This window comes from Haliaeetus albicilla, chromosome 6 (genome assembly GCF_947461875.1).
Source record: "Haliaeetus albicilla chromosome 6, bHalAlb1.1, whole genome shotgun sequence".
Classification (NCBI taxonomy): Eukaryota; Metazoa; Chordata; class Aves; order Accipitriformes; family Accipitridae; genus Haliaeetus; species Haliaeetus albicilla.
The window spans coordinates 42,911,496-42,939,283 of NC_091488.1; the positions used below are offsets into that span (position 1 = coordinate 42,911,496).

At 48.0% G+C, this 27,788-nt stretch overlaps 1 protein-coding gene across 1 annotated transcript in view; it reads right to left on the minus strand.

The window, feature by feature from the left end:
- The window catches only part of LSAMP (limbic system associated membrane protein), a 1,014,682-nt gene that overhangs the window by 818,282 nt on the left and 168,612 nt on the right, over positions 1–27,788 (minus strand). The gene's annotated exons all lie outside the window — the stretch shown is intronic.

Genomic DNA, 27,788 nt, shown 5'->3' on the forward strand with positions numbered 1-27,788 from the left:
GCTTTGTTTCTCTTTCTGCACCCCCCTCCCCATTTTTTCTCTCTCTCCCTTTCCTCATTATTGTGGCAAGGGAAGGAAAGGAAAGGAAACACTTCAGAAATGAAAGATTAGTTTGCTGTATCATAAAGATGAGCTTTGTAATCACTTTCCTTTAAGCAAAGAATTAAAAGATAATAAAAGCCCTAATTAAGGACCTCGTTAGCTTAACTAGATTTTCATATGCAAAGTGATGTTCGCCACGTGCTGCTGCCGTCTGAAAATGCCGCCTGGCCCGACATGGAAAGCACCTGTGCCGACTCCCAACTGCATTTTCCTTCTTCCTTTCACTCACCTTTTTTTTTTCTTTCCCCCTCCTTTCCCCTCTGCGCCAGGGTTCAGCAGGTTCGGGGCGATGCGAGGCTGCTTTGTGCCGGGCGCAGGCGAGACGGACTCGGCGTACCTTAGGAACCACGTGGAAGAAACGCGCATGAGGCAAAAGGGAACGAAAGATGGAAGGGAGCAGAAAGGACTGACGAAAGCTGAGAGCCCGCAGGCTCGGCCCGAGAGGAAGGCAGAGGGAGAACACAGGAGCCGCTCGGGCCAAGCTGGTCCGACGGCAGGTGGAGACTAGCTAGGTGCAGGATGAGTCCTGCTGAGCAGAAAGATGCTTTGGGTGGGCCTGGACTGCCCCAGGGCAGAGCTGGAGGGAGGACGTGCTGGCTGGGGCTAGCCCAGGTCTTGCCCCTGTACAGAACCTAGCCTGCAAATGCAAAGACTTGCATTAAGGGTTTGTTTCACCCTTCGCTGGAAACCAAAGCTGGATCCTTGGAGACACCGTGTGAGGGGCTTTCCAGAGCTCCGTTCCCGGTCCCGCAAGACCCTCGGTGCAGTCTAGCGGGCGGACAGGTAGCTGTTTGGGGATGTGCTTAATAGAAGCCATCAGGAAATCGTTACACCGCACTAATGCAAGCACGTGAGCGAACAAAATGACTGCTCGCCGCCGTGGGAGAAAGCAGCCCGGCCCGGCTGAGCAAAGAGCAGTCGGTCATCGGCAGCGCGAGCCAGCAGGCGCTGCCCAGCGGAGGCCATGGCAGAGCCAGGAGCAGGCGTCCGCCCGGCTGTAACAATCGGATAAATTCCTACAGCTGGGAACTCAGCACGAGATGGGAATCGGGATTTTCATCCTCGTTAAAACCGTAATCGGAGCCTCATTCTACTTCGTTTAGACCCTGCTGCGAACGGGAGCAAAACCCGCGGGGTGCGGAGCGGGGAGGTGACCACGGGGCGACGGCGAGCGGCACGGCACGGCACGGCACGGCGGCCAGAAGCAGCAGGGGGCTGGAGGGACGACACCGCGGCAGAGACCGGTGTGGTATGCAAAGAGCCCTCTTACGAGCTCCCCATCTTTAAACTTTTTTTTTTTTTTTCTATTTAGAGAATAAGAAAGAAACCATTCCGGTGCCGAGTAGAGATGGGTTTGAAACGGAGCCTCGGGGCTCAGCCTGCAGGTCGAGCCTCTCGGTGTGAGCGGCTGCACATTTTCACCCCAAACCTGGTGGACCTCAGACCCCTGCCTGAACCCCCGGGTGATACAATCAATAGCCCCTATCTCAACTGTTAGTCCAGGGCAAGACTTAAGGAGACCTGATATAGCATTACTAGATTGGAGACCGGGTCGATCTGTTTATTAGCTGAGAATTTTCTTTGTTTAATATAATTGATTCTTGCCTTTCCTCTGCAAAACATGGGAGTGGCTCAATACAGGGGAGGGTTTTTAGTTTGAGAACAGAGATGAAGAACTATAAACCAGATCCAGAAGTTGCATCCAGCACTCAGACACCAGACTCCTGGCTGGGCCCATCTCCGACCATTACATGTACTCGCGCAGAAAAGGAAATTGCCGAGGTGCCTTAAATATAGTTTAAAAATAATCAGCAACAATCAAAATACTTCTACTACATTATGGGTTGAGAGTGAGGCAATTTATTAGTAAGGGTCAGGCAAACTACCCTAATTTGGCCTTCCACCACTTCCCACCTCGTGGACCAACAAGTGTATCATAACTATTAGAACAACTTCACCGAATGTTACAATTACTCATGTCAAATGAAAATGTAATGCAGTTAACGCACATGCTAGCTCCCCACTGCTACTGCTGATGATTATTGCTATTAGAGCATGACCAAACAGTCATTCAAATATAAACAGCAGATTTGTTTTGATGGTGTTCGTGGCCCATTTTATTCGCTTTCCGTGAACATTAACGCAAATGGCTTTGGTTTGCAAGACTGTCCCTGGGGAGAGAGACAAAGTCAGGAGCACCGTTGTGCTGACTACGTACCAGCAGATAGCTAAACTATCTGCACTGGAAGATTTTGCGTGGCTCTCTGGAAAACTTGACAGCCACCTCATCGGAGAGAAAAAGCAGAGCTACGCAAGTCCGAGTGCCGGTCGCATAAGATGAGCACACAGTACCTGAACAAAAAAATCACAGTGATCCACTGACAGGCAACTCTCACAGAAGCACGCTCCTGCCAGCTATTCAGTAAACAAGAACGACAGCTACATCGAAACGTGGTACCCAGCTCATTCGCAAGAGTTTCTGATCCAAAGCCTATTAAAGGAAAAGGTGTCTTTCCATTGACTTAAATGGTTTGTGTGTTATAGACTAACACGTGGGGCTAAATTCACTAAAAGCTCTGCTCGCTGTGAAAAGATTACCTGATTAAGAAGATTAATTATTATTATTATTGCTCTCACTTCTATGTCGCCCTTTAGTGGAATTCCTTATCTTTACATCAGTTTCCAAGATGGGAGCTCTGTTGCTCTCTCCACCTTATCTGAGCTGCTTACTGCAAGTGGGTTTTGCCACGAAAAGTGCTAATCCTTATGGCTGCTGATGTGATTACGTCGTGCAGCTGACTGCAGAACCTCTCCTTTGCAAAAGGACAGATGCAGAAGGTGGCAAGCCCAGGATGCCAGGGATCCCACTAATTACCTAACTGCACCAAGGCCATGACTCTTGCCAGATGCTTTGATTACAGCTCCTGTTTATCTCTTCCACAGAAGCACGTACTCAGGAATATGCACACTGAGAAAAGGCTGAGACTCTTGCACATCACAGGACAGACTTTGAGGCTAGGCCACAGTCTTCCAGCTTGCATTAATTCTGACGGGTTTGTGAGAGGTGTCAGTCTCCTCTGAGGAGCACACGGCTCCGGCGGGAGCGGCTGGTTGATGCAGAGAGGACAGCTCAAGGGCCTGAGTCAGGTAAATTACTAAGAATGCAGAAATGCAGTCAGCACATGTTCTTCGAAAGCCTTTTCAGTGGAGGATTAGATACAGTATAATAATATCTCTAGTATATAAAAGGTAGACAGACTACAGAAGAGTGCTGGTTTGGGCATGAATATGGAGTTTTGAGGAGTCATTCCCAGGTTGATTTCTCGTGCTGGTTCCAAGGAAAGGATGTGCAATCCTTTGAATTGCAGTCCTGCAATCCAAATCACCTGTCCAACATGCCAAGAGCTAAGGAAGTTTGGAGTGCACTCCTGTGCTTATTCTTGTTTGGTGTTTCCTCACACAGCAAAAAGATTAGGTTTCTTCAGGCCAGAGCATAAACGACTGAAAAGAAATGTGACATAGAAATACAAAATCATGGGCATCATGTATCAAGCGAATAAGAAAGATCTTTTACTGTCTCTTCCAGTAGAAGCAATGGGAACCCAATGGAGCAGACAGGTGACGAGCAAATGCAAAATAAAGCACGTGGAGCAGAGTTCAGCTGTGGAACTTGCTGCCACAGGACACTGAAGGAGCTCAAAGAGCCAGGAGACAAATTCACAAGAAACTACCAAGCACAGAGCGAACACTGCCAGCTCAGGAGGTCCCTGTCCTACAAATCACTGGAGGCTCAGAGAGTGTAACAGAGCAGTATCGTTATATACTTACACCCCTCTTACATTTTTCTCTTGGCATCTGCTATAGGTCACTGCTGGAGACATATGGGGGAAAGGCAGCTAGACAGATCCTTGGTTCTGCCTGGTATGGCAGTTCTTATGTTACTGACTAATTGGGTGAGCTGTACGGCTCAGATCCTTAAGCAGGAAGTTAGGCATGTCTGTGCTTAGAGAGCTATGAAATGACGTGTTTCTTTTTCTTTCTCTTGTCTTTTTTTTCTTTATTCCATTGCATTTCATTACATTTCCTATTCCAGGGAGCTCACAGACCCTCCCAAAGAGTGGAGCTGGAGCTCCTGGGAAAGTCTGAGCAGAAACAGTCATGTCTACACATGACCCAGAAGGGGTGCGATGGGGAGGCATCATCATCATGCACATCTACTCCCACTCACTGCTTACCAGTAGGAGAGGTGTGTGAGCAGCAATCCTGTTCTAAGTAAATCTGGGACCTGAAAGTACTAGTAAGGTACTCTGAGGATGATCTTCCTATATGTCAATGTGAGCGTAAGATAGTACAGGCATGCATAGCAAGTGCAAACATGAGATAAAAATATGGAGGTGCACAGGTATCTGCAAAAGAAAGAGGGGAGAGAGAGAAGTATGTCTGCAAACATTTTTTAACATGCACGTATTTACAGTGTTTATCAGAATCCATCCATCCATGCACTCTACAGGCAAGTTCAGCCTGCATGGCAGTGGTTTGTCTGAAATCAGGTATGTGCGAGTATCTTCCAGGGCTGTGCTGAGGTATATGCACACCAACATACAAATTAAGCAAGCAGCAGACAGCAGCGTAAGGGTAGAAGGGCATTTCATGGGGAGACAGGGGGATGGAGTGCAGGGTCACTCCCCAGATGGAACAGAGGAGAATCTGGGGAGCAATCCTCAAGGCGGCTTTTCCTATGCAGGCAGCGAAACTCATGGCAATCGCGTTGTTTCTGTGAGCGAAGCGAGGTATTTCAGGCATGCAGAAGAGGAAGGCATCTGTCCCACTCAGAGAGCAAAGAGCTGAGCAGCTGAAAATACTTGTGTCAAATCCCCACTTAGGCATCTCTTCCCCCTCCAGCCCTCACTCTCCCTCCCCCCTGCTTCCCCATTCATTTCTCATTCTGCAGCTCTTCAGCACTAGGCCCTTCTCCTGATTAACATTTCAAACCCATTGATAGTTTGTGCTGGCTTAGACAAACTAATCATCATTAGCACTTCAAAAACCTGTCCAGCTTTCCCTCCCAGAGTCACAGGTGCCACCCTCAGCTGCTTGGGGAAAAAATTCAGCAGCCACAACAGGAGTCAGGAGGTACCAGCTCACAGCCCTGGCAGGCAGGGAGATTAATAGTTCCTGGGCTCCGGGCTCCCCCAGATCCAGGCAGCAGATAAAGCATGAGAGAGTCTAGCAGGAGAGCAGGGGGCTGCAGACGCCTTCTCCCCTCCTAGGTCTTACGGCAATGTGCTCTGGGACATCAGAGCCTGTGCTGGAAGCACTTCTCACTTTCTAGAAAAAAAGCAGAGCCGATGTACTAGGTACAGCTGTTTTCTTCCAGCCTGACCAAGCTGGAGAGATGTTTCTAGCTGGGGTTTGACCGGGATTTGCTGGGCCTGGCGTGGGTACAATCTGTGTACAGAAGGCTAGGTGCTTTTCCCAGTGACCTGCACCTCTTGTGTTTATAGAGCAGGAAGAGGCGGAAAGTAAATAAATAACCCAGGGAGACCGGGAGTGATGCAAGAACAGGTGTCTTGGTGAGCTGTCCATGCCTGGCCTGAGCTGCAGCCAAAAGATACAAAGGCCATAGATAAATACAGACTAACGGGAGGAAAAGACCGATGAGCTGGAAGATGCTTGCTGTGACACTTGGATACAAGTCTGCTACCCAACTGCCAGGAAGGCTGGGATGTGCTTCCTTATCTTTTTCCTGGAGGTACCTATCTCCTCCCCACCAGGCAGGGTCAGCCCACACACCACCCATTTTCAAAGAAGGACATTGTGTTTTTTGCAGCAGGGATCAGGTGGTATTCAATATTGCCCTGGGGATGAAGGCTGTAAAGGTACCTATGAGATTTCCATCTCACTTCAGCTAATGCCAGCCTGGACCTGGAGCGAGCTCAGGACCACTCCAGAGACAAAACCTTCCTGACAGTGGTTGAAAAAAAAGCAGGTTTGCCAAGCGGACCTGCTTTTCAGCTGGGGTGGAAGCAAAGGGGTCAACATGTCTCTGAAGCACACATCCTCCTAGGTCTGTCTTGGATTCACAATTTCATTTTGCTCAGACTGATGTTAAAATAATGACTGGGCAATCACCGGGGGAAAAAAGACCGCTGGAATTATTGTACCTCGGGCGGCATTCCGGGCCCTCATATGTTTGTGGAGTGCACATCCACGAGGAGGCTCTGAAATGCTGCTGAGCCTGCATGCAGCAGAGCCGCTGTGGAAAAGCAACCACCATGTAGCTGCTTAGCTGCACACACCGAGCCCGCACAGAGGTCACACTGGAGAGAAAAGGATTATTTATAAGGTGACTAAAACCTTCCTACTGAAGCCCAGAACTAATGCTGAACAGCAAAATGATAGAAGAAAAAGCTGTCACGTGCCTCTGGAACTGAGGCCTGAGGAATGCAATTCCCCGAGCAAGAACCATCCAGGCAGGCTGGTGGGGAGATGCCACATGCCTGCAAAACCATCTTGCACGGAGAGCCATCCCAGGCTCCCTCTTCTCCCAATGCTCTTCTTCAGCTACAAGCCGGTGCTCCAGAACCTTCTTCTACCAAGCATCCCAAGCAATCTGCCCAACCACAGCATCCGTATCGATCCTGCTCCAGGTAAATCTGTGCAGAAACAAGGAGTGCAACACGCTCTACCTTGCCTCCTTATAGACATTTTGGAGGAATCCTGCACAGGCCTATTCAGAGATTCTGCCGCTGGGTTGGTTTCAGGCACACAGTCCCCCTGTGCTCTGGAAGGCACAGGTGGCTGTGATGACCCTGCCTCTATAGCTTGAGAAATCAGTTATGAGGGCAGAGCAGTGCCAGAGCAGGCAGTATAAAATTCCCAGTCCTTTTGCACAAGCTCACCTCATTAAGGGTACGTGAGTACCCTAGTTCTCACCAGAAAAAAAAAAAGATCGCCTGCACAGCTCCCCATCCTCTGCTGCACAGGACGTATGTGCGCATCCCTAAGGCACACCTCCTTCTCCCCTAAATTTTCTCCTGAGATCCTCCCCATCTAACACTTACTTCAGGGAACATGCTAGGATGAGGCTTATCTCATCATTTCGCATGGCCATCATCTGGCAGCAACTGCAAACTTTGCCTGCTTGTGAGATACCAGGGGATAGGGCAGGGTAGGAGGTCAGTGCAATCACAGATGTTATTTTAGAGGCTCCACACTCTTCCTGCTATCCACGAGACGGGACCTGTGGGAGCTTCCATATTCCTGTGAGGCCAGTACTCAGGTACTGACAGCATTTAGGACAGCAGCGGAGTTTCACAAGTGAATCTGTGGGCAAAACCATGTTGCCATCTACCAAAACCTGTTCAGCCATTGACAGTCACCCCTCAGTTACGCGACTCCCTTGTTGCTGCAAATATTCATTCCCCCCCCACCAGCTTCCCTGCCCAAGCCTGCTATCTTCTGACCCGAAAATAAAATACCCTTGTTTATGGCACAATCGTCTGGTTTTAAAGCTGAGCTCCCTGGAGGCTTCAGTCATAATTTCTGGCCTCCCTGCCTGTAACCAGCAAGGGGCTGGCGATAGGATGCCGATGGCTGTGACAGCATCTGGACAGCCAAATGCACCAGGCTTGGCAACGCAGAGCCGGCCCGAGGCAGCAGCTCGGGTCTGTTGCAGGATGCTGACAGAAGAGGGCAAAATCCATCTGCAGTCAGAGCTTGTTCCCTGCTTTTGCTTCGCTTGCTTTCTCGCTCACCCTCGCATCCCTTCAGCCCTGACCCCTTTGACAGCCTCTGGCCAGGCTGGCTGTCCCTGGGGGGGGGCTGTCAGAGGGGGGGCACTTTGGCATCCCTCTGAAGGGGTGGCTGCCAGGACAGCCTGCAGCCTGACCTGGGGTGCTGCCCCGAGCTGCACCCCAGGACACGACAGCCTGGGGCAGGGATCAGCTCACACTGGCTCACCCATCCCGCTTGCCTCCACGGGACTTGGAGTGGCCCCAGGATAAGTGGGCCACTGGCCGATGGGCACGTGGATGAGAGTTAGCAGATGGGTGCTGTGGGCAACGCTGGGCTGAGACTGAATACTACGTCGCTGCGTGCTTATTACCGAGATGGCTGTCGGTGCTGAGAGCAGCAGAAAAGCCGATGGAGTTGCAAGGAGGGTGCCCAGGAACGGGTCAGAGAAATGGGGTGACAGGGATGACCGGCTTCCTTCAATGCAGTGCACATTTGCGGTCAGATTCTCCTTCGCCTCGCACCTTCTGTGGTTTGAGGCAGGGTGGCGGGGTCCTGGGCAGTGGGCACGCAGGACCCGCTCATCTACGTGATCTGGGGCAAGAAACAGCAAAAGTGGTTTGGGATGCGGGGAGCACAGCAAGTTTCCGAATGGCAGTGTGTTGCATTAAATCCTTCTCCACGCTACTTCTGGAGTCGGCTTTCACCTTTAGAAAAGCACCAGCGCAGTGGACACCATCACATCTCAGGGCACTGGGGGTTTCAATTCCCTGTGAGCTGATAATCTAGGGATGCTTGTGGGGTGACTTTTGCCAATTAAGAAAGCCTGGAAAAATGGGAACAGGAAAGGAATAGGAAAGCAGGCAATTCCTCTCAAACAGTATTACGCACACCACACACACACCCCCTTTTTTTTTTCCTGTGAGTAAGCAACATTTTGTCCTCTCCTCCTCAGCTAGCTTGGTGACTTCTATTTCTGTATACATCAGTGAGTCCCTTCTCCTTACATCATCTGACATGCCTACAGCCAACTCCTGTGAATTTCCTGCAAGTCTCACTATAGCTGGCAGCTGCCCTTGAAGCCCCTCAGCTAGCAGACTCACACAGTTCACTGGGAAAGAGCTTTGCTTCCCACCTCCCTGGTTTCTAGACTTTATGTTTGAGGAGGGCAGGGGGAGGAAGGAATGGAAAATGGGGACTTCCCTAAGCCCCAGCCTGCTATTTTACTTCTACACCTGTGGCACAGAAGGGAATGAGGGAAATTATTATCCTCATCTCCAGTTCCTGAGTTGCAGCACGGTCCCTGTGCGACACGGGATGTTCTGGAGCTGGTATCCGTGCCGGCGGTGGGATCGCTTTCCTTCACGTGCCCGCAAGGTGCAGCCACACCACCGCCTCGGAGAGAAGGTGAGGAACTGCTCGGTGTGTAACAGAGATGGCAAAGGTGGACGGGATGAACCGATAACCCACCTTGAACCAGGGTCATTGCACCTAGCACGGTAGACCTGCTGGGGGGGTCTTCGAGTGTCAGGTGGGCAAAGCCTCTGGCTGCGAGAGCGGCAGCCTGCAGCGCTCACCTGACAGCGGCCCCCGGGGCCAACCTGGCACCAGCCCATGGGGAAACGTGGCTGCGATCTCTCCTTCTCTCTCAAGCAGCTCCGAGGCTCTGATCAGGGTGACAGAGGGCATATTTCTGCCTGTCGCTTGGGACGGCCCCCTCCTGAAGCTCTCAGGCCGGGCAGGAGAGATGTCAGCAGAGATGCTGCTAGATGCCAACACAGCAAGCCGGGAAGGCTCTTAGATGTCCCCAGGCACGAGGACTTCTGCTTCACAAGGCCAGGCTGTGGTTGGGAGTCCTCGCATTACGGTACCTTAGCAAGCCTGTACAGCAGAGCTGGAAGGAAGGAGGAACCAAGCAAGAGCAATCTCTTTTGCTGGGAATGAAGGACTTTCATGCCCAGATCCTGAGGGCACTCCCCCGACACACACCCCGTAACGCAGATGTGGGCGTAAGAAATATGTGTGTGTTCAAGTTGAACAGAGAGCCGACCTGAGGGCTTTTCTGTTTCTTGCACGTGGGGTGGGCTGGAGCAGGGAGATTTTGCACACTTTGTTAACGTAGTCTGCAGCCCATTTCTGATGATGTGAATTTTTCCTCTCTTTAAAAAGGTTCCTTGAGCAGACAGCAGCCCCCATGTAAAACATCCATTCACAGCAATTACAGCAGTCAGAGAAGGAGAAACATTTACACCTTTAAACTGAAAAACCCTACAGGGGAAGAGTTGTGTTCTCCCCCGAGCAAACCTGAAGAGGGGAAGAAAAGGTGCTGGGCTGTGGCAAGCAGAATATTGAAAAGCCTGGCGTTATTTTCTTTGCCCCACAGACTACCCTGCGTGCTGGCACTCTGGGGGCAGGCAGCATGTGACACAGCACTGCTGTACGTCTGAGGCAAGCATCCTTACTTCATAAAGACTTTGCAAGCGTCTTGTTGGCCAAAACGTTTAAGGATACTTTCCTGAAGAAGTTCCTCGTAAATAGATTTGTACAACTGTGTTTATCGCAAACCTGTGATTCCTGCTGTGCCCTACTGAAGGGATTAAGTTACTGGTCACTCTTTAGTCTTATTCTCAGCTATGCAGATCTAAGAAAAGATCTATGGATTAAACTGATGCTTTGGGGATTTTTTTTCCCCTCATTCCCAAGAACAACGCCAATTTTTCATTTAGGCCTTAGCTAGCTATCATGCTGAGAAACTGCAGGTCTCTTTCCTGGAGCTCTGTGGCAAACAGGAGAAAGAGATGGCAAAAAAATTTTTCCATCGGTGAGTGAGCAAAACTGACCTGGAGTCACACAGGAATTGGAGCAACAGAGGAGGAAGAGGCTATTTTTATCAAGGCACTTTTTTTTGAGGAGAGAACCACATTTTGAGCTGTTAGTCCCTATTTCTCTCTAAATTCTCTGAGGAGCTGCCAACGGATGGCAGGGCCTGACCTCCAAAAAGAAGCAAGAACAATTAAGAGGGGAACAAATCCAGGGTCATCCGGGAATTTTGCCGCTGTCGCTGTGCAGCACGCCAAGTACCCCCCCCCCCCCCCCCCCGAACTTCACAGCAGGGGTGAGGACAGGATTCTTGTTGCCCTGTTCGCAGCTCCCCTGCCGCCTGAAAATGGAAGGAGATGCTTCACCAGCCAGCGGCTCTAGAGGAGCTGTAAGAGAGGGTTGGCGTGCCACAGCCACATCCAGAGGAGAGGGAGGGAGAGATGAAGGATGTTAGGTGATGAAAGACTGGTTAAGTTAGGATGGCTGTCTAAAACATTTCAAAGAAATTAAAGAAAGGAGAAATTAAGAAAGATGTTGAACTGTAAGCCTAATTAGAGTAGCAGTGTAGTTATAGTCATGATAGCCTAAGGATACAATTAAATGTGTCTAGAGAGGAAGGCTGATCTTGTTGTTAAAGCATAAAGGTAGGGGACAGGATAATATGGGTTGCAGTCTGATGCTGGCTCCCGGATGACTCTGATGTGTTGCAGTGACTCCTTGTGACTCAGCGGGAAACTTCCAGTCTCTCGACACCTCGGTTTCAATGTTTCCAGGCATTTCTAAACTAGCCTGAGGAATTCCCAAGACCAAGCTGAGGCATTTTTACAGCATCCGAACACCGGGATCCCCTTTAGTACACCTTGGCTTGCAATTGGAGATCTTAGGGCAAAAGCTGCTAGGGGAAAGCAAAGCTGTTTGCCAAAAAGAGACAGGGAGGTAAAAAGCAACCAAGGGAGACGCCCTAAATTAGCATGAAACATCCAAACCAGTTGTTTTCTAGTCTCACGTAATCACATCTCAGTTTTGTGGAAGAGATGCTGAAAGAAACACAGCCCTTCCCTTTGATGTTACAGACTGATATTCCTAAAGCAAACTGACTTTGGTGACCCACGGTCCGGTCCTCAGGAAAACAAGCAAACCTGTCGCAGCGCGCAAGCATCATTTACAACTCGGCTCTGAGGCCCCAGCTGTTTGTCAGTCCCTCTTTGCCCAACGTTACTGCCCTCTTCACTCTGCATTCGTGGGAAAGAGTTGTGACAGCGGGAACAAGAGGAGATAAATAGGAGATTGAGGCTGACACAAGCTATGTCTCTAGAAACCTTAGCAGGCAGGCGCAGGCAGCACAGCCCACCCTGCACGCAGCATTCACCTGGGGTGCGGTACCAGTCCCAGACCAGCAGCAACAAGCTCCATCCAGCAAACCCGAGCAGCCCCCCTCAGCCCACGCTTGGCACTGACCTAGCAAAGTCCTCTGTGCCTCCATCAGCAGCTAGTTAGGGAAGATCGGGCTTTTTCCTCTCCAAAACACAGCACTGGCACTTTTCTAGCACGTGGAAGGGAGAACTTGAGGGATGCAAGGGGAGATGCTGGCAGAGCCCCGTTGCAGAGGGTGCTAGGAGAGATGTCTGAGTCGGTGACACTTGAGGAAAATGAAGTCCTGTGGCTTACATGGATGTGAGACCAAGGCTTCTCAGGGAAACACTCAGGCACATCACAAAGACATCCTGACAGAGGACCTGCCTCAAACAGCAGATGCCACCCAGCGATCCAGGCAGGTAATGGGATGTGGATCGGCACCATCCCCAGCTACCTGGGCACGGGCAGAGATCCCGCAGAGGCCCTGGACTTTGATCCACCCCCAGGGGTCTTGGAGAGAGGCAATATTTACCGTGCCACTTGAGTGCCAGCTCTACACTGTCCATGGCACAAAATGACTGACGTGCTGGCGCACAAAGGTAAAAAAGGACAGATTGATTTATTGATCAAGGAAAGACACAGTCTCCTTGACGGAGATGCGCTGTCAAACGATGGCAGGACGTGCTGCTAAAAGCCCTCCAGATTGATTACTTTACCTGCCACCTGATCCTTCATCGCCCTGGGCTCTGGCAGGTGAAGAGCAGGGGGAGATTTACACATGGCTGGGAGTCAGGATGGGAAAGCACACAGGAATGAAAGCTCCAGGGGTCTGGCTAGGACACAACGGCCCCCCTCTCCCCCACCTGCCGCCGGGCTGGAAGGCCCCTCAGCCCACGGGCCAGCCAAGGTGGCAGGAAGACCAGCGAAACCTCGCCGTGCAGCCAACCAAAAGCAGCACCGTGGCAGGCAACACCTGCACGTCCTGAAACGCTGCCATTTCCCTTCCCCATCTGTTCCCCTTCTCTAGGATTAAACCGCTCCTGTCTGTATGACTATACGGCTTGCGCCTGCCCTGGGGATGGTTGAGAACGCGGTCAGGCACCTGGCCCAGCACCGCCGTCAAACCGCAGCCCCAGCCGGGCAGGCACTCAGCCTACTGCAGGAGGTAACACCGCAGCCCACGTTCCAGCACAGGACGTCAAGCCGGGGCACCCATGGAAAGCGGCCAGCTCCCCGCCAGCTGCAGCCCGGCGGTGCCAGCCCAGAAGGGAGCTGTGTCCCCAGGGCTGCCTCTCCTCTGCCAGCATGTCCTGGGGCATCCGGAGTGGGTCTCTCTTAGTATGGGCTAATGACGATAAACCGATGGAGGATTGCACCTTACCGAGGGAGAGGAGACCATTGGAACGGTCATTTGCTTGAACTTCTAGGCCCCGATTTACTATTTCTGCACTGGTTCCCTCTCAAGATATGCTCTCGGTTAAACAGGATCCTCCTCTACTTGGCAAGAAGAGAAGTGGGACCCAGCCTCTCTGGCAGATCGCTCAGGAGCCAGGCTGAGCCACACCGGGTTAGGGGCAGAACCCTACCACGGCAGCAATTCAAGGCAGCCTGGTTACGACATGGCATAGATGCGCCCACCCAGCACCGCATCAAAGCCCAAAGTTACTCTGGTGACTGGCCAAGTCCAGACTTTGCTGTGTGGACGCATTGAGCCAATGTTACAAATTTGTAATGAGCTTGTTCAGAGAGCTGTAGCATGAGACGGGCAGTAGAGGCTAGAACTAACAAAGAGAATCCCTTAAATACCTCAGCGCTGCCCAGTTTACCAGGCACAGTATGTTGGGAAAATGCCACTCCAGAGCTGCTCTTGTACCTGTTAAAGGGCTTGATATCCCAATACGTGGCAGCTCTATCTTAATTCTGTGGGCAATCCGACCAGCTTTGGCTGCGCACCAAATCCAGATGGCACGCCACCTCTCTTGTGAAAAGTGTAAATAATACAGCAGACCAACCACAGGAAAAACAGCGATCCCAAAAAGGCAGAGACGCGAGAGGCTAATTTGACTTTTGAACAAGCATCTAAATTAACATCCTCCTAACAGCTGCTTTTCTGGACCACAGCAAACGCCATGAATGGTTGAAGAACGCCCAACCCAGCCACACCGACTGTGGGAAAGGCAGGAGTACCACAGGAGGAGGTGTGAGGAGCAGCTGTGCACTAGACAAGGCAGGTGAAGTGGGCATATAGTCCTGCACGCAGGATAACACTTCGATGGATGCAACTGATGTCATCTATCTTGACTTCTCTAATGCCTTTGATGTGGTCCAGCCCGACATCCTTGTTGCTAAATTGGAGTGATATGGGTTTGGTGGATGGAGTAGTAGATGGATAAGGAACTGGCTGGATGGCCACATCCAAAGACTTGCAGTCAATGGCTCGATGTCCAAACGGAGATGAGTAATAAGTGGTGTCCCTCAAGGGTCCATATTGCGACCAGTGCTGTTCAATATCTTTATTAATGACATAGTGCGATCGAGTGCACCCTCCACAAGCTTGTACATGACACCAAGCTGAGGGATGCCATCCAGAAGGACCTTGACAGGCTTGAGGAGTGGGTCCATGTGAACCTTATGCAAGGTCCTGCACATGGGTCAGGGCAATCCCCCAGATAAATACAGACTGGGGAACGAATTGATTGAGAGCAGCCCTGTGGAGAATGACTTGGGAATACTGGTGGATGAAAAGTTAGATATGAGCTGGCAATGTGCACTTGCAGCCCAGAAACCCAGTTGTATCCTGGGCTGCATCAAAAGCAGTGTGGCCAGCAGGTTGAGGGAGGTGATTCTGCCCCTCTACTCTGCTCTCATAAGACCCCACCTGGAGAACTGTGTCCAGCGCTGGGGTTCCCAGCACAAGAAAGACATGGACCTGTTAGAGCAGGTCCAGAGGAGGGCCACAAAAATGATCAGAGGGTTGGAACACCTCTCCTATGAAGATAGGCTGAGAGAGTTGGGGTTGTTCAGCCTGGAGAAGACAAGGCTCCGGGGAGACCTTATTGTGGCTTTTCAATATATGAAGGGGACTTATACGAAGGATGAAGAGGGACTTCTTACCAGTGACAAGGCAAGGGGCAACAGTTTTAAATTAAACGAGGGTAGATTTAGATGGGATATAAGAAAAAAATTCTTTACAATGAAGGTGGTGGGACAGGTTGCCCGGAGAAGTTGTGGATGCCCCCTCCCTGGAAGTGTTCAAGGTCAGGTTGGATGTGGCTTTAAGCAACCTGATCTAGTGGAATATGTCCCTCTCCATGGCAGGAGGGTTGGAATGAGATGATCTTTGAAGGTACCATCTGACCAAAACTGTTCTGTGATTCTGTGGAGCTCTCTAACCCCTTATGCTGGAGTTCGGTTTGGCCCTGAGATGTGAGCAGATATCCCAGCCCTGGGAGCAAGCAAAGCAGCAATGAGAGAACAGTATCAATAAGAGCAATCATAATTCTGTTTCCTCTTTCACTGGCACTTCTATTCAAAGATCTCAAAACCTTTTTAAAATAGTGCGAGATTAATCTCATTCATCACCTCATCTCATTCCCTCCACATGTCACAACCCAATTTCACCCTGAATTCATACATATGTACAATTGAGCAACGACCAATTCTGTTGAAAGGAGATGGTGATTTGAGTGCTTCTGGTTTTGGAGGGTACCTGGATATCCCAAGGAGACACTGCATCCCAAAGCCAGGGGCCACATTTGAAATACAGTGTCTCAGCATTTCATGGCAGAAAGAGGCGTGATTTCCTGCCTGAGGCAAAGAAACTGGACCGACAGCTTCTTTCTCAAAAAGTTCTTCTAGTCAAATGTATTTTGGATCTTGCATCCCCTTGCCTTTACAGCTGGAGGAAGAGGTAACAAGAGGAACCTAACAAGAAATCTACCTACACTCATCAGAGCAACAGAAGGGAGAAAAAAAAAAAATCACAGGTAAAACTGTCCTGCAACAAAGTGGTGTTTTGGCTCTGAAGGGATTTCCATTGATAATCTCGGGGATGGGAAAAGAGGAAGAGAGGGAGACATCTGTCACCATATTTAATGGTGCTTCTCGTTGTACAGTTTTAATAATTAAAGAAAATTCACCCAAGTAGAAAGAAAGATAGGATTAAGAAAGAAAAAAAAAGGGAAAATGGAAAAAAAAACCCTAGGTGGTTGTGTAACTATTTTTCCCCTGGGCTTGGGAAATGTTTCCACTAAGTAATCCAAGATGCTGCTTAAGATTCAAACTATCGCTTGCTAAGGAAAGGGAGGGAGGGCAGAGGGAGAATACTGCAACAACATTTGACTACATCTGCTACCCACTCATTATCGTAATAGAGAGAGGTAGGGATAAATCTGACTACACGCGTGCGGGCAGCAATTGGTTGTCAGGTTTCAAAGACGCTATTACATCCCGGAGGAGCAGGGATATACACAGGTGACATTCACCAATTTCAGTGGGGCGGAGGGAAATCACACACTGGAATGAAGTTAATAGCAACCCAGAGGGCAGGGTCCATGATTGCCAACCTGATTTCTATAATTGGTGTGATTACTACTATTGTAACTTAAACACAACAGCAAATCACTTGCTTAATTGAATTTTCTTTCTGCGTGCGGCTGGGAAGGGGGAGGACACGGAGGAGGATGCAAATTTTTGCTAACCCAGTGTGAGCCTCCTCGTGGAGGTCCTGGGGTTGGAGGGTGACCCCAGGGGCAGAAAGGCCTAAGGCAAAGGCAGGGCAGCTTTTCTTGCATGATTTTCCTGGAGGGTGATGCTCAGTGTTTCTAAACGGTGCCGACACCTTTGCTACATTGAAAGTGAAAATTTTTCACTGGACTTAGAGTAAATGCCTCAGAGCATACCAGGAGATGATAAAGCTTCTCACTGAACTCCTTGGGGGGGGGGGGGTGTCAGGCAGATGGCCATGCTGCATCCAGTGCCCCTCGCTCTCAAATACATCCCCTTCAACCATCAGCAACAGCTAGAAAGGAATATCTTTTAGATCAGTTTATTCTCCCCAGCTTTTTTTCTGAGAGACATTTGCAGCAGCCAGGAGACTTTCCAGAAAAAAAAAACACATTGGCATCTGAAATGCCAGAAACAAACATGACCTAAACATATGTGTTATCTCTGGGTCACGGCGTTAAATCTCTGCTGTATCTTACTCAGAGATGCACAAAGAAATGACAGAAAAACAGGGCTGCTCGTACCCTCCTATATATACCTGGTCTGGAAAAGGCACCTACTTGCTCCATTAAAACTCATCTGTTTTCAAATGCTATTTTGAACCTGAAATTACGGACAGACTCATCAGCACCTTCATGCTTGGGAGGCTGAGGAGTGGTTCAGAGTAGGTGTTTTTAACAGGACCGATCAGTATCCTCTATTTGGAGATTCTGACCAGATTTTGCACTGGGTGTTCTGTTCAGGGAATCCAAGTATGGATCCAAAACTTCTAGGGTCTTTTCTGTGAAACTGAAACCAGGAAAATCTCCGCTGAATTGATTTGAATTCAGTGCATCTGAAATCTTCCTAATTCCCTGGATGAGAAACCCTCAGGTCTGATCCAGAAAAAAAAAAAAAACCAGCAGCAATTTTGCTATGCCTGAGACTGCAATACTATAATACGCTTCTTTCCTTAGAGCTTTCTAAGCACGCATTTTACAGCACGCTACACAAACAGGGAAGCACTGCTTTTTGACAGGGAACCTGAGACATACACAGATGCAGCACCCAAAATTGCAGGCGAGGCTGCGTGCAAGATCCCATCCTTCTGACCATATTCAGACCTTGGGCATCTCTAGAACTTATTAAGAGTCAAACTTGATGTACTTGTCTCGTGGGAGCCTTATTGATGGCCTTATTGAGTATCCCGGTAAGACAAGTAGGTCTTGAGGCATAAATGTAACCTTGCAGAAGGTCCTTCCATGAGTGTTTGGGTGGAACTTTTGGTACTGCCGTGACTCCAACCCTAAAAGTCATTGTTTATTTTTCTTTTTAGACTTGCCTTTATCTGGCACAGAAAGCCAGGGAATGGGGAGGGACTCTGGGAAAACACGATCTTTTCAATAATATATGTCTCCCCTACAGCTGCACAAAAATAAAATATTAATTTATCTGATTTGAAAGGGAAAGAAGGAAGGAGGGGAAAAATTGGCTGGGGCTATGCGATGTTTTCCATCATATATTTATGTTTATGTTCATACATAATGCTTCCATGTATCATCTGTTACCTTCCGCTCTTGTATATGCTTGTCACTCCGCATTTCCTTCCTTAAGAAAGGAGACAACAAAAACTGAGCTGTGGTCATCGCTCTGGGAAGGGCACTAGTGGTAAAAATGATTTTTCACTGAGCGCCTCTGGCTGTATTTTCATAGACTTCATCTGAGTTCTTACCTATTCGACTATCATATCAGGCCTCCTTCACGCCCTGAGCTTCTAAGAGCACTGAAAGTGAGGATATATGGGACTTCTTTGTTACCAAGAGAAGGCATGATGAGTTTTGGAAAATAAGCCACTTTCAGACCATCCCGGCTCAAGGAAAAATGTTAATATGTCTTGATGGGATACTAAAGTCTTTATGATGGTATAAAAGCACTAGGAAGAGACATAAGTATGAAGCATGTCTTTCAGATCAGATTTGGGAAATGGGCCTCCAGTAATGCTAGCATTTCAGTTGGGAAATGTGCAAATACGGGCCATTTATCATCTTCAGGTTTTTCACTCTGTCCAAATAGATATCTGTCTAAAATAACATGTTCTAAACCCCAGCACTCCCCACTCCACAGGAGAAAATCTCTGTCATCCTACACAGTCAACCTGGTTAATCCCCAAGGTTATGAGGAAAAAAAATACGCATTTTATTTATTTATCTCAATTCTGAAATAGGAAAAGAGCCTCAAGGAAGTCCAGCTATTAACAAATAGGGCAACAAAAAGGTAACCAAAACTAATGCAAAAGCATTTTTCTTCCCCCACAGGCCCAGCACTCCTGTATAAAAATTATCAGCCTGTCCATCTATTCCCATCAGAGAGAATCCCACTCCAGCTGCACTAGCACTCAACAAATGTCTTGTCAAACAGATGGGCTTTGCAACAAGCTCGTTAGGTCTTTCTTGTTAAAGACGCCACTACTACATGGCTGAATTTGGCTTCCGTTTCACCTAGTTCTTCAGAAGGGCACATGCATATAAATATATCTAGAGTACAAAAAATTCAGCATTGCTAAAACATTAAGACTGAGAAATCAAGCACTTAGAAGTCAAGCCATTCCATATGTTAAAGTTTCTCCTGCACCATTGATTCTAGCCCATTGTACATCCTATTTATCACACGTTATATATGAAATTGTACATTTCACAGGTAAAATAAGAACAGAGAATCTATATATATTCTGGTGTGCAATGAGATCAAGTTAATGGTGCAGAAAAAAACCAAGGTCTTGGAATATTCTCAATTCGATCTTAGATTTATATTCTTAATATTACATTACACTGTTACCGTATGCTTCCACCTATACCTTTGTTGTATCTATTTCTTATCTTTTCCCCTATTTTATGGATAGTGTCTGCAAACCCTTACACAGGCACTGAATTTGTATGCACTGTAAGAAATGCAACAGAGGGTCAATGCTCAACATTCTGACTGTAAACTTGTTGGTTCTGGAACAGTCTTTATTGTGTATCATTAGAGGGCCCAGTAGCCTGGGTTCCTGACTGATATTTGGGAACTCTATGTTCCATAACAGCAATTATTATCAGTAATAATTGCAACATACTGCTAAACATATTCTTAAGGCTTTGTAGAATCTGGGCTTTAGATCACAAGCTTTCTAAGGACGAGACCAGTTCTTTGATATATCTTTGTACATTGCTAATAATGACATCAGGGCTTCTAAGTGTTATTACAAGACACACAATAAGTTAGTTCTTCAGCTAGGGACAGGGGACAGACGGCATTTAGATTCTACTTTTCTTCTTTTTAATGACAAGAAGAAAAAAAAAGTCAAAACTATTTGGCTTATACTGTTTCTATAACCTGTAGCTTTCATCAGCAGAGCTTTGAAACTCCCTGGACAGTGTTTACCACAATTTTCTATCCCAGTTAGTCCAACCTCTTGATTTTCTACATGCCAGAGGTAAAGCTCAAGTTAAGACTGAAGGTCAGGTCCTGCAGAGTGTCCAAGATCTGCAAGAGCAGAGCAGCTGAGCACTTTGGCCTTGAGGAGTTGTCATTATACTCCACTCCTATCGTCCACAGCTAATTGCCCTGAGCTTCCAGGATACATCAGCTCTATACAGAGCAATTTAGTCTCAGTAGGTAACAAGTCCTGGTAGATTCAGCAGTGGAGTTCTCCACCTGACTGCATGGCTAATAGTTTGGCAGTTAAAAGGTCAAGATATTCACCTGTACATGTGCTTTGGTGTCCAAGTCAGCCACTTTTCCACATATTGGGATACTTCTGAATAATGAAAATGCTAACATGTTTCTTAATCACAAGAAAGATGTTCAAATTGGGAAGCTCTGCAAGTCAGGATTCTGACACGCTGCCGGAATCATGAGTATTTGCAAAAGTAAGCTGTCCTATGCCATCAGGAAACAGTGATGCACTGCAGGTCATGCTTGTATCTTCCAGCAGCAAGGCTCGATGTCTCAACCTGCCTTTTATTTTACGTTCAAGAAAAGCTACAGAGAGAAAGAAGAAAAGAATAACAGTCTCCATGAAAGAGAGCTAGTAAGTCTACCCAAACTGAGACACAAAAGAGCAAATGCCCACAACAGAGAGGGAATTTCCTGCCAAGAAAGATGCACAATGCAGAGAGCACGTGGCAAGTAAGACAGATGCTGAAACCCCACATTAACGGGTGCCTTAAGAAACCTAATGCTGATGGATGGGTAGACAGATGCTAAATATGTAATCTCCTTGCAGATGGACAGTAACATGCAACAGAAATGCTATCAAGAAGGAAACATTGCATGTTTGAGCAGATATCTGTAAGCACAGGGAATCAATGAATGGCTGTATCTTTGGCTTTTTCCATTTATGTCGTGTCTAGCCTGAAACACATACCTGGGTTGAGTTACCCAGTTCACTCTCCAATTCAGCCATCCCATTGCCACAACCTTTCTGGTCTGTGTCTGATAGTAAGTGCCAAAGAAGATGGATCTGTAGCCATTGAGACATTTCCAGATTACCAGAGTGATGCAGGTGAAAAAAGAACCAACCACCTGTGAACCTTCTTGCTCCAAACATGAGGCCAAAAATAAACCTGCTTACTTCTGCCTTTTCATCCACTCATTCTCAAACATCTCTACAGTTTTAAGCCACACAGAGAAGTTGTTTTTCTGATACAAGAACTACTGTAAATCTCCCAGGAAAGTGTGTCCTCTGCTGATTTCCAAACTCAAGAAATGTCTTGATATATGCTGAAAACTCCCTGATACTTGGCAGTGCTTCAACCAACCTCTGAACTTTGAGGGCAGCTGTCACCACCATGATATTCCTTCAGCCACCGAGAGCCCAGACCTATGTCTGCAAACCATCAAGACTATCTAAAACATCCTTTTGAGAAGATGGCAGATGCTACCAATCCAGCATGCAGCATCCCCTCGCAGCTTTCCTCCTGACACACTGAGAAGCTAGATGCACGACAGAGGGAAAGCATGTGCAGCACCAGTCTAGCAGAAAGAGAAAACAAAGAGCAGCTGAAGGACCATTTGTACCCCTGGGAGTTAAAACTTGTGGCTCATTGCTAACCACAAGCAAAACTCATCAATGTCATTAGCAAGCACAGCTCTGTTCACTCAGGTCATGCTCATTACAGCGGATTTTTCAGTCACTTCTTTCATACACAATTATGTGGCTCGCAGAGCCTAAACTTCCTGGCGTACGTGGCTTCATCTTAGCATGAAACTTTGTCTCCACACTCTGTGGAGATCGGAGCTCAGGATGAGGGCAGCTGTGATCCGTTCCTCTCTTGGAAATGACGTGACAGATACCAGCCACTGCCTCTACCAGCTGGGGAAAGCCAGCGTGCCCAGGGCCGGCAGCAGAGCTGGGCGTGCTTGAGCTGCAGTGGCTTTTAAAAAAGAGATGGTTCCTGGATGGAGTCCCTGCAGTGGTGATGCCAGCGCCCTGCAGCGCACACTACCACTGCCTGGTATGTACCAAGCTATCGAGTGTTACAGGCCTGGGAAAAAGAGTTTTGAAACAGGCAGGGAGCCACTGGTGTGCCCACACTATAGGTATCCCCTCTTGCCTTAAATGGGTGGCCTTCTTCAAATGACCCCCCCTTAGGACAGGCAGTTAATGAAGGCAGCTGCAGGAGGCAGATACCACCATCAGTCCTCCCAGCACCGCGATCCCAAATTGTAAGGGAAAAATATGCAGAAGGATCTGGAAGTCCAGTTCAGCTCCCTCAATGCCTTTCTTCTCCTGGACCATCCTCTGATGTAGCCTAGGAAAGAGATAGCATGATCTATTGGGGCTCTCCCTCTACCTTAGAAATGGAAGAAACCTCTTGCAGCCCTTCCAGACCCAGGACTGGGGGAGAAAGGGATTGAAAACAACTCCGGAAGGCACAGAGGAAAGACAGTGATTAAGGAAAAAAAAAAAAAAAAAAAAAAGAGTGGGGAAATGCAGAAGGCAGCTAGGGAACGGATAATAGAGAATTAGCTGTGTAACAAGGACATTGGCAGACACAACAGTAAAGACGGCACTTGTTTTTCAGGTATTTTAAAGACTGCAGACTGTGGTGCAGCGGCTTAAAAAGTCTTTCATACAAACTTAATCAGTTTCTTTTTCTGCCTCTTTCCCTTCCTCTATCCCTTTCCTCTTTTTCTAGGCTTTGGAGCTTTTTTATTTTTGTATTTCTAGTGACTCTTTCCCTTCCCCTTCCTCTTCCTCCTCCCTTATCCAAATCCCCCCTTTTCTCCAAGCATGTGCTGTCCATTGGCTCATCCTCCCTGCCCACCACAGGGGCACTTGTAGGAAGGCAGAGGAGCACATCTGAGCTGAACTTGTCAGACAGAGGAAATTTGATAAATGTCACCAGAATGAAGGACGATAGAAATTAAAGAGGTTTCTCTTTCCCTGTTTTCAGTAACTGTGCCTGAACAGCCATACCACCCTGCAACAGATCTGACAAGCTAAGCAGAGCTGAGAAACGAACTGTCACTATTTGGATGGGAGAAACTGCAAATAACAACGTTAGCGACTCAAAAGTGCATTGGTGCTGCCGCAAAGACCTAGGAGGGATGTGCTGGGTGCATCTTTGAAGTGTCCCCACCATGAGCTACCAAGCCCTATGCTGCATTTTAAAAAGTGACAGGCGCTTGATAACCTTCATTTCACAAAGTGGTTCTTTGGGTTTGCCTGCATGGGCAAGTTTTAGCACTCACGTGTAAGGCATGATTTTGAGAAAATATCCCTACACCCGTTAACCGCCCCCCCATATAACTCATCCTTTCTCACAAATGGCCTCATTCACTTGAGCTCCTTCTGATGCGGCTTTCCCAACAGTCCGTGTAACCCCAATCTGCCACCGCAACGACAGCTGCTAAAATCCACATCTCCCATTACAGCTGCACAACCTGCCCACCTGGGCTTACCCTTAGGCTCTAAGGTCACTCTCAGAGACGGGATTTAACACCGATCTAAGCAAAGAAATTTGCTAGCGTCATGGTTGTGCTATAATCCCGCTGCTGTACGTTATATTTGTACAGCAACCTATGGAGCCATTCCTGTTGGAAGCAGCGGCAGCCGTATGTTGGTTTAGCTGATGTGATGGGAGGAAACTCTCACCCTGTTAAACACCTGTTATATTCCGGCGCAGAGGAGGGTGCACTTCGGTACCAGTACGAATATCACGCACATCTTCTGTAAAGAACTTTGGGATCAATGAAATGAAATGAGCTACTGAAATATATGCTAATATTCCAACTAGATACATAAACCAGAAGACTGGGTGGTTTGAAATGCGGTTTATGAATATGCAACACTCAATTTAAAATAATTGTGCAGTTCAACAAATACAAAAAGGGAAAATTTGGGGACAGACTCTGTTTGGTAGTCTTGTTTAATTGGCTATAATTTCTACTTCACAGCAGTATGGATTTTAAAATGTGTCATAACCAGAGTTGGGAAAGTTACAGAATCTGTATTACAGGAGAATTTTCCCCAGTTAAAAGATGGTTGCTCTGACCATCAAACCCCCCTCTCTTTTGCATTTGCTTTCTGCACACACGTTCAGCAATTGGGAGCTGCTCCCATTAAACACTGGCGGAAAGCCATTTCCAGCTTGCCAATGCACGTACCGGTAATGGCAGAGAACAAAGAAGAAGCTCAAACACATCCACATATTCGCGTCGGAAGTTGTACTTTATATTGGACCAGATGCTGCTTGTCATAGCAAAGAGGAGGAGCTCCCAAAATCCCTTGCTACAACTCTGGCTCCAAAGCGATCAGAGCAGCCAGTCGCACACGCCTAACTCCGGGTAAAATGTTTATGTGCACACAATTACTGTAGGCAATTGTGCATGCACAGACTACCTTTAAACTCCCACCCAGCCAAAGAGCTGTAGAGCTGCCTGAATTTCCTAAGAGTGATGCTTCGGGACAAGCCTAGGAGGGGAAATAGCTTTAAACATGTTCCAAGTGGTCTAGTTCTTATCTGCTCGCTTTTCATAAATTGATTCCTCTTCCAGAGAGAGTGAAGGCCACTGGTTTCTTCATAACTCCCTCTGGCTACAGGACATAGCCTCAGCGAATCAGGAAAACAAGGCAAGAGAGCGTGATCTATCACAACTAAAGCAGATCCAATAGCAAACCTCTGATACTTGCTGCTCAACTGATTTAAAATAATTTATAAAAGGAAAAAGAAAAAAAGGACAGGGGAGGAAAAAAAAAAAAGGAAAGCACAAACACAAAAAGAGCTATACAAGTAAGCAAACAATCACTCCTTGAGTAAAGTCAAGGCAACCGCCCTCGGCTCACAGGCATTTGTAATCGACGACGCAAAACTACAGAGCGCAAGTGAATCATTATGAATTATCCTTCCAGGTCTAACAACCAACCCGATGCCTTTTAAGAAAACAGACACCACCTTGTTTACAAGAAAATAGGACACGGCAAGCAGGGGAGCGAAGGTAGCAGGCGAGGGGAGGAGAGAAGGTGGTAATGGACATGCTACTTTCAACCCCTCCAGCACTAAGAATTAGGCTTTTGCCTGTGCTGCCTCAGCAGGACTTGGGACGGGTGAACGCAGCGGCCGCTGCACTGGAGATGCTCTCATCCATTGCTGATGGAGAAGCAGCCCCTGCAGTGTCACTGTGCTTCGGCAGGGTGTTTTTACAGCGTGTTGGTTTGATCTGCTGTCTTCTGCCTGGTTCTTCCACCTGTTTAGCTCCCTCTTTCCCTGATACCTCAGGCGTGTTAGTGGCACCGGGGTTCCCGACCTCCTGAGTTGACACAAAACTAGGCAGGGAGAAAGGAGAACAGTTGGAGTCCCTGAGGCACCCCAGAATCACCACAGCTGACCTTCTATAACTCACTGTCACCCATCTGTGCCCGTGATTGTCTGGCTATAGCAAAGACTCAGGTCCAGACTCTAAGGATGCTAGGGAGGTAGGCCAGGAGGTGTTACCCAATGTCCTGGCTGCTGCAGGGGAAAGGGAAAGGATGAGAATCATTAAATAAATACACCTCTGCTCCAGCTTAGCACCTTCTCAGTTCACATTACACAGTAAGTCCAGCATGTTCTTCCACAGGATTGCTCCCCAACCTACCGTTCCCTGGCCCATATACACACACTTCACGAAGTGCAGCCCCTTGCACATATTCTTCCTGAATTTCATGCGTAACTTTTTCAGGTGATTCATGCATTTTGTTCTAGCCCTGTGCACAAGCATTTCTGCAACCCCACAAACATTAAAAATAAAAGCTTTTTTGCTATCCTGTCATCCAGCTCATGAAAGAAAATACTGAGCAATAACTGAGGTAGGGCTGACCCCTGCCACTCCACGCATCTTCCACTTTGACAGAGAACCGTCAGTAGCTCCTGTCTGAGCACAACAGATGTTGCAGCCACCTTTTGATATTTCAACTGACCTTCTCTAATGTGCTTATGGGCACGCCATGAGAGTGTCAAAAGCCTTAATAAAGTAAAAGTATAGGATATGTGCTGTTTGTATCCCATCAGTAAGGCCAGTTATCCGGACAGAAGAGGAGATGAGGATGGTGAAAATGGCATTGGTTTAGCTGGCTCTGCCTTGGGGCACAAGGATGGACTCCTCTTGGTGTCACTTCCATCCTTTGAGCTGAGCTAGCAGCCCAAAGATCTCGGGGTAGCAGTGCCTCAGTGCAGCCTTGTACTAGATAACACGGACAGATTTGCCTGAGGCACGGCAGCTTGGTGAGGAAGGGGTGCCTTTGACACGCAGTGAGACACACGAGACCTGCGAGAGAGATGCTGCAACGGCTTTTGGGAAGGAGAGTCAACTGCTGTGGGTTTAAGATTTCCAGAAAGATTCAAAGTGCTGAAAGTGCAGTTTCTTATTGTACACTTTATATGCCGGGAGAAAACTTTGTATTGCCACTAACACCAAAGCCTCCAATGATCTCCTCAGTCCTCCGTCATCACCCATCAGTAATTAGAGAGGCATTTGCTTCAGACTGCTCTCTCTCCCAGCCTACCTATCTTTTCTGTTGGAGGATCCCATCTTTGCCTGGCTTACATACCACTGCCTGTTTACTTGAGAAGGAGAGTGAGGCTGGAGAGGAAATTCCTATCCATTACTGAGCTGTTAAAGCATCAGTGAATATGTGTTATTAGCCTATTTTAACTTAATTTATTGTTGAACATATAATAACTGTCAGAATAAATCACTTCTAAAGGCCAACAAAGCTCCCCTGTATCTTAGAGAACAATGTTGCTGAAAAATATTGGCAGCCTTGTGCGTTGCTGGCATTAATTTTAAGCCCCCCTCCCAAAAAATCCCAAACAAACTGGAATCCTCCCTTACAAATGCATCTTCTTTGGAACTTCTTCCTATTGGGTGTCGGAATCATCTGTGTCCCCTAGTTTATACAGCCTGATTCTGGTTTGCCAGTTATGAAGTGCAGAAGCATTTCAAGTGTCTACCCATTACCTATACACCCACAAAGCCCATAACTTCTACACACTCACCTTCCCACAGCCATTCCCAAATCAAAACTGAGCGGTCCTGTCTTCCCTGCTGATCCAGGTGATGCCCTTCCAGACACTCCATCCTCGAGGACACAGGATTGCTGTCGATAACCCTACTAAGCATCTCCTCTGGGTCTCTTTCCTTAGCTGCTCCCCAGCCTCATTTTCTGCTCAACCTCCTCTGCACCAACATCTCCAGCTCCTGCCACCATCCCTAATAGCGCACAGCCCCTCGATCTGGACTACTCTCCAGGCAACCTCTCGCTGGGAGAAGCATCAGCCCACGTAAAAGACGGGTGAGCATTCATTCCTGCCTCCCAAATATGCAGCATTCACCGGGGCTCGCTCTCTGACCCCCCCACTGCCCTGCCAACACTCAGAGCATTTCCACAGCCTCGCCCAGGCAAACCTGTGGCAGGGCAATGGGGACAGACACGCCAGGGCAGGGACGAGGAACAAAGAAGCCACAACAGCCAGAGTCAAAGAGAAATGACGTTTGGACTGAAGCCAGGCAAATCAGATGATTAAAAAGTTTCTTCCTAAGGGGAAAAA